The sequence below is a fragment of the Dromiciops gliroides genome, chromosome 3 (genome assembly GCF_019393635.1).
Source record: "Dromiciops gliroides isolate mDroGli1 chromosome 3, mDroGli1.pri, whole genome shotgun sequence".
Classification (NCBI taxonomy): Eukaryota; Metazoa; Chordata; class Mammalia; order Microbiotheria; family Microbiotheriidae; genus Dromiciops; species Dromiciops gliroides.
In genome coordinates this window covers 289320204-289327701 of record NC_057863.1, presented here as the reverse complement: position 1 = coordinate 289327701, position 7498 = coordinate 289320204, and positions in this window count along the sequence as shown.

Sequence of the window (7498 nt, the reverse complement as noted above, 5' to 3'; positions counted from 1 at the left end):
AAAAAAAAATTCAAATATTGTGAAGCTAAAGTCAGGATTACACAGGATTTGGCAGCTTGCACATTAAAGAACTGGAGAGCTTGGGATATGATATACTAGAAAACAAAAGAGTTAGGATTACAATCAAGAATCACCTACCCAGAAAAACTGAATATAATCCGTTAAGGAGGAAAAATTAACATTAATGAAACAGAGGGCTTTCAAGCATTTCTAATTAAAAAGCAGAGCTGATGGGGCAACTAGGTGGCACAGTGGATAAAGCAACAGCCATGGATTCAGGAGGACCTGAGTTCAAATCTGGCCTCAGACACTTGACACTTACAAGATTAGTGACCCTGGGCAAGTCACTTAACCCCAATTGCCTCACTAAAAAAAAAAAAAAAAGCCAAAGCTGAATAAAAGAAAAATTGACCTCCAAATAAAAGTCTCAAGGGAAACATAAAAAGGTGAAAAGAAACAATAAAGAAAAAAAATAAATTCAATAAGGTTAAATGGTTTATATTCCTATATGGCAAGATATTTATAATTCTTAAGAAAATATTACTTATAAGAGCAATTAGAAGGAGTAAATGTAGACAGAGTGATGGGATGATGCCCCAAAAATCAAAATAAAGGGGTGAGAAAGAAATTGCATTGGAAAAAGAAGGAGGGAAGAGATCAAATGGGGTAAGTTATCCCACATAAAAGAGGCAAAAAAGGTATTATAATGAAGGGGGAAATTGTGGAGGTGGGGGGCAAAGCTTAAATTTTACTTTCATTAAAATTGCCTTAAAAAGGGAATAACATACATGCTTAATTGGATAGACATCTATCTTACCCTATAAGGAAGTAAAAAAGGGACAAGGATAATAGAATGAAGGGGAGGAGGGATTGAAAAAGAAAGGGTAGGGGCAGCTAGGTGGCACAGTGGATAGAGCACCAGGCCTGGAGTCAGGAGTACCTGAGTTCAAATCCGGCCTCAGACACTTAACACTTACTAGCTGTGTGACCCTGGGCAAGTCACTTAACCTCAATTCCCTCACAAAAAAAAAATATATTGAGGAAAGCAGCAATCATAAATAAAACACTTCTGAGGAGGGAAACAGAGGAGGCAGGATAAGAGAGAGGGTGGGATAACAAAGCAATAAAATAGCATGGAGGGAAATACATAATTACTTATCATAACTATAAAATTCACCCATTAAATGGAGGCAGATAACAGAATGGATTCAAAACCCAAATCCTACAATATGTTGTTTACAAGAAACACATTTGAAGCAGAGAGATTTACACAGGTAAAAGTAAGGGATGGAACAGAATCTATTATGCTTCACCTGAAGCAAAGAAAGCAGAAGTAGCAATCACGATTTCAGACAAAGTAAAAGCAAAAATAGGTCTAATTAAAAGAAATAAAGGAAATCGTATCTTGCTAAAAGGTACCATAGACAATGAAGTTATATCAATACTATATACATATACATACATACATATATACCAAATGGTATAGCATCTAATTTTTTGAAGAAGTTGAATGAATTACAGAAGGAAATAGATAATAAAACTGTACTAGTAGGGAGCCTTAACCTTCTCCTCTCAGAATTTGATCAATAAAAAATTAAACAAGAAAGAAATTAAGGAAGTGAATAAAATTCTGGAAAAGTAAGATATGATAGACCTCTGGAGAAAACTGAATGGGAATAGAAAGGAATATACCTTTTTGCAAAAGTATATAATATCTACACAAAACTGACCATATATTATGACATAAAAGCCTTATAACCAAATGCAGAAAAGCAGAAATAGTAAACACATCCTTATCAGATCAAAATGCAATAAAAATTATATTCAATAATGGACAATGGAAAAGATTAAAATTAATTTGAAATTAAATAATCTAATCCTAAAAAAAATAAGTGGGTCAAAGAACAAATCATAGAAACAATTGATAATTTAATTGAAGAAAATTATAACAATGAGACAACATATCAAAATTTGTGGGATGCAGCCAAAGCAGTATTTAGGGGAAATTTTATGTCTCTAATTGCTTACAGAAATAAAATAGATAAAAAGAAGATCAATGAATTAAGCATGCAACTAAAAAAAACACTAGAAAATGAGCAAATTAAAAATCCCCAATTAAAACAAAATTGGAAATCCTGAAAATCAAAGGAGAAATTAATGAAATTGAAAGTAAGAAAACCATTGAACTAATAAATAAACTTGAAGCTGGTTTTATGAGAAAAAAATAAAAGAGATAAGCCATTGGTTAATTTTATTTTAAAAAGGAAAGAAATTGCTAGTATTAAAAATGAAAAAGATGGATTCACCGCCAATGAAAAGGAAATTAAGTATTGCAGAAAACAACTCCTTAAAAATTGGAATTAGTCAAGTAGAAGTTAATGACTTCATGAGACATCAAAAAATAATAACTGCCAAGTAATAAAGTTAAACCCTAAAAGAAAGACTGAAAAAAAAAAGAAAATATGAAACATCTCATAGGAAAAACAACTTACCTAGAACATAGATTGAGGAGAAATAATTTAAGAATCGTTGAACTACCAAAAATCATGAACACATAGACACACACAAAAACAACCTAAACACAATACTTGAAGATATTATAAAGGAAAATTGCTTAGATATTTCAGAACCAGAGGACAAAGTAAAATTGAAAGAATCCACTGGTCACCTCCTGAAAGAAATCCCCAAATGAAAATTCCCAGAAACATTAAAGCTAGAATCCAGAGCTCCTAGGTCAAAAAGAAAATACTGAAAGCAGCTAGAAAGATGTAATCCAAATACCTTGGAGCCACAGTCTGGATCACACAAGATTTAGCAGCTACCACTATCAAGATGTGGAAGGTTTGGGATATGATATTCTGGAAGACAGAAGAGCTAGGATTATAGTGAAGAATAACCTGGAACCATGCCCAAAGGGCTATAAAACTACATACCTGTTGATCCAGCAATATCACTACTAGGTCTCTATCCCAAAGAGATCAAACAAAAATGAAATATGTACAAAAATATTAATAGCAGCTCTTTTTGTGGTGGCAAAGAACTGAAAAGTGAGGAAACATTCATCAATTAGGGAATGGCTTAACAAGTTACAGCATATGATTGTAATGTAGTACTATTTTGCTATAGTAAATAACAAGGGGTGGTTTCAGAAAAAAATATAGCAAGATCTTTATGAACTGATGCAGATGAATTAAGAAGAACTGAGAAATCATTGATGATCAACAGTGAAAGACCTGACTACTGTGATCAAGACAATGATCTGAGGAAAAATCCAAATGAATCATGATGAAAATCTACTATACACCTACAGAAAGAGAATTGATGAACTGAGTGTAAATTGAAATATAATTTTCTCACTTTTTTGCTTTTTTGTGAGATGGCAAATACGGAAATATTTTGCTTGATTTCACATGTATAACTGATATTATTTTGCTTGCCTTCTTAGTGGGGAAAAGGTAGGAGAGAGAATTTGGAATTCAAAATCTGAAAAGAATGTTAAGAATAAATAAAATTTTTAAAAACTCATTGGAAATTGTAAAGTCCCTTATAAACAAAATTATTATGATTCAACATGTATTTTTATAAATATTTTATTATTTTCCAGTTACATTTAGAAATCATTTTCAACATTTGTTTTTATAAGATTTCTAGTTTCAAATTTTTCTCCCTCCCCCCTCCCCAAGACAGCAAGTAATCTGATATAGGTTATATATGTACAATCACATTAAACATATTTATGCATTAGTCATGTTATGAGAGAAGAATCAGAGCAAAAAGAAAAAACATCAAAAAAGAAAAACAACAACAACAAAAAGCAATAGAAATAGAATGGTTCAATCTGCATCTAGATTCCACAGTTCTTTTTTTTTCTGGATTAGGAGAACATCTTCCATCATGATTCCTTTGGAACTATCTTGGACCATTGTATTGATGAGAAGAATCAAGTGTATCACAGTTCATCCACACATGATGTTGATACTGTGTACAATGTTCTCCTGGTTCTACTCATCTCACTCATCATCAGTTCATGCAAGTCCTTCCAGGTTTCTCTGAAATCTGCCTGCTCATTGTTTCTTACAGCACAATAGTATTCCATTACATTCATATACCACAACTTGTTCAGCCATTCCCCAATTGATGGGCAACCCCTCAATTTCCAATTCCTTGCCACCACAAAAAGAGCAGTTATAAATATTTTTGTAAATGTGGGTCCTATTCCCTTTTCCATGATCTTCCTGGGGAAAAAGACCTAATAGTGATATTGCTGGGTCAAAGGGTATGCTCAGCTTTATAGTCCGTTGGGCATAGTTCCAAACTGCTCTCCAGAATGGTTGGATCAGTTCACAGCTCCACCAACAACACATTAGTATTCCAATTTTTCCACAGCTTCTCCAACATTTATTATTTTCCTTTTTATCATATTAGCAAATCTGATAGGTGTGAGGTGGTACCTCAGAGTTGTTTTAATTTTCATCTCTCTAATCATTAGACATTTAGAGCATTTTTTCATACGGGAATAGATAGCTTTGGTTTCTTCATCAGAAAACTGCCTGTTCATATCCTTTGACCATTTCTCAATTGGAGGATGACTTAGATTCTTATAAATTTGATTTAGTTCTGATATATTTTAGAAATGAGGCCTTTATCAGAAGTACTGGCTATAAAAATTGTTTCCCAGTTTTCTGTCTCCCTTCTAGTTTTGTATGCATTGCTTCTGTTTGTGCAAAACCTTTTTAATTTAATGTAGTCAAAATTATCCATTTTGAATTTCATAATCTCTATCTCTTGTGATTCAACTTGTATTAAACATTAAGTTCACATTAGTGGAAAAGTGTTGCATGCTGGAGAACTGACTTTAGAATCCAGAACATGTATTCAAGTCCATTTCTGTGACACCAAGCAAGTCACTTAACCTGGCAACTCTTTAAGCCTGTTAGCTGTAGAGAAGGTAGTAACCTGTTTCAGTTGAGGGAGACAGACCTTAAACTCCCTCTGCTGATGAAATCACAGGTGTGTTGTCCCTATTAACAATAGCATGTTTTTATATCACTTTAAAATTTACAATAGTTTTCTTCGCAAGAACCCTATTTGGCAGGATGTACAATTATCATCATTTCCATCTTAGTACAAATTTGGAAACTAAGAGTCAGTGCTTGAAGTGACTTCACCAGGATCACACAACTATTAAGTGCTTAAAAGAATACTTTTTTATGCTCAAGACTAATAACTTTTTTCCATTATACCAACAAGAATGCAAAGATGAAGAAATAACCCAGTCCCTACCTTAAAAGAACTTAAAATCTAATAATGGAAGGAATAAGTCATATTCATAGAAGATCCTAGTATAAGAAGAGCATAATAAGTGACAGAGAGAGGGCCAGACAATATGCTATGAAAAATTTCAGTCAATAAAATAATAACCCAGAGGAAGCAGAATATAAAATAACATTCTATAGTAGAAGAGTGGAAAGAAAGAGCCATTTCCTCCTCTAAAATATAAGGATGGACAAAGTATGGCTGAAAATGCAAGAAAATGTTATTGTATGGAAACAGTGCTCTGATAAGGTTTTGCTTCATCTTGCTCAGAACCAGGCCACTATAATACTTTGTTGCCCATATTCTGAACCACTAAGCAGACTTGAGCAGCTACAGCTCAGTGGGGGAGGGGCACAGGCACACCAAGCTTTCAACCATAGACAATTATATTTCAATCAGACTTCTTTTTCCAGTTAAAGAGAAAGTGGGTCATGGTTACTTACAGGCCAGGGAGCCTGAGAACGAGGCTAATCGTCCCACTTGGGACCCCCTGTAGCTTGGGACAATTCATTCTGAAAGCAGCACTACATGTTAAGAAGGAGTTAAAAGCCAAGAAATAGTCAGTCAAGATGAGTAGGCAGAGAAAGCAGCAGGCCATCAAAAGCTTTTGACGAGGTAGATCAAAATAAACCCTCAGAAGAAGATAATAACACAGTCAAAGCTCCTACATCCAAAGCTTCCAAGAAAATTTGAGTTGGCCTCAGGCCATGGAAGCACTCAGAAAGGACTGTGAAGAGAAAGTAAGAGAGGTAGAGGGAAAAGTAAGAGGGAGAGGAAAAAATGGAAAGAGAATTGAGACTGATACAGGAGGGTAATGAAAAAAGTCGATAGCTTGAAAAGCCAAATTGGCCAAATGGAAAAAAAGGAGGTACATAAACTCTCTGAATAAAATCATTGCTTAAGAATTAGGATAGAGAAAAGAGAAGCTAATGACTTTGTGAGAAATCAAGATACAATAAAGCAAATCCAAATGAATAAAAAAATAGAGGGCAATATAAGATATCTCCTTGGAAAAACAGCTGACCTGGAAAATAGATCCAGGAGAGATAATTTGAAAATCATTGGACCACCTGAAAACCATGATCAAAATAAGAGCTTAGACATCATCTTCCAAGAAATTATCAGGGAAAATTTCCCTGATATTGTAGAAGCAGAAGGTAAAATAGAAATTGTTGTAATCTTTTTTTTTAATTAATAAAGTATTTTATTTTTTTCCATTACATGTAAAGATAGTTCTCAACCTTTGTTTATACAAGCTTTACAATTTCAGATTTTTCTCCCTCCCTCCCCCCTCCCCTAGACAGCAGGTAATCTGATATAGGTTATATATATATATATATATATATATATATATATATATATATATATATATATACACATAATAACTTTAATCCTATTTCTGCATTAGTCATGTTATAAGAGAAAAAAAATCAGAGCAATGATGGAAAACCTCAAAATAGAAAAAAAACAACAGCATCAAAAACAAAAGAAATAATATGGTTCATTTAGCATCTATTCTCTGCAGTTCTTTTTTTTTTTTCCTGGATTTGGAGATCCTCTTCCATCACGAATTCCCTGGAACTCTTCTGTGCCGTTGCATTGGTGAGAAGAATATAGTTCATCACAGTAGATCAACACTCAATGTTGATGTTACTGTGTACAATGTTCTTCTAGTTCTGCTCATCTCACTCATCATTAGCCCACGCAAGACCCTCCAGGTTTCTCTGAACTCCTCCTGCTCATCGTTTCTTATAGCACAATAGTATTCCATTGTATTCATATACCACAACTTGTCCAGCCATTCCCCAATTGATGGGCACCCCCTCAACTTCCAATTCTTTGCCACCACGTAAAGAGCAGCTATAAATATTTTTGTACATGTGGGTCCCTTTCCCCCTTCCATGATCTCTTTGGGAAAAAGACCCAAAAGTGGTATTGCTGGGTCAAAGGGTATGCACAGCTTTATCGTCCTTTGGGCATAATTCCAAATTGCTCTCCAGAATGGTTGGATCAGTTCACAGCTCCACCAACAATGGATTAGTGTTCCAATTTTCCCACAGCTTCTCCGACATTTATTATTTTCCTTTTTTGTCATTTTAGCCAATCTGATAGGTGTCAGGTGGTACCTCAGAGTTGTTTTTATTTGCATCTCTCTAATCATTAGAGATTTAGAGCAGGTAAA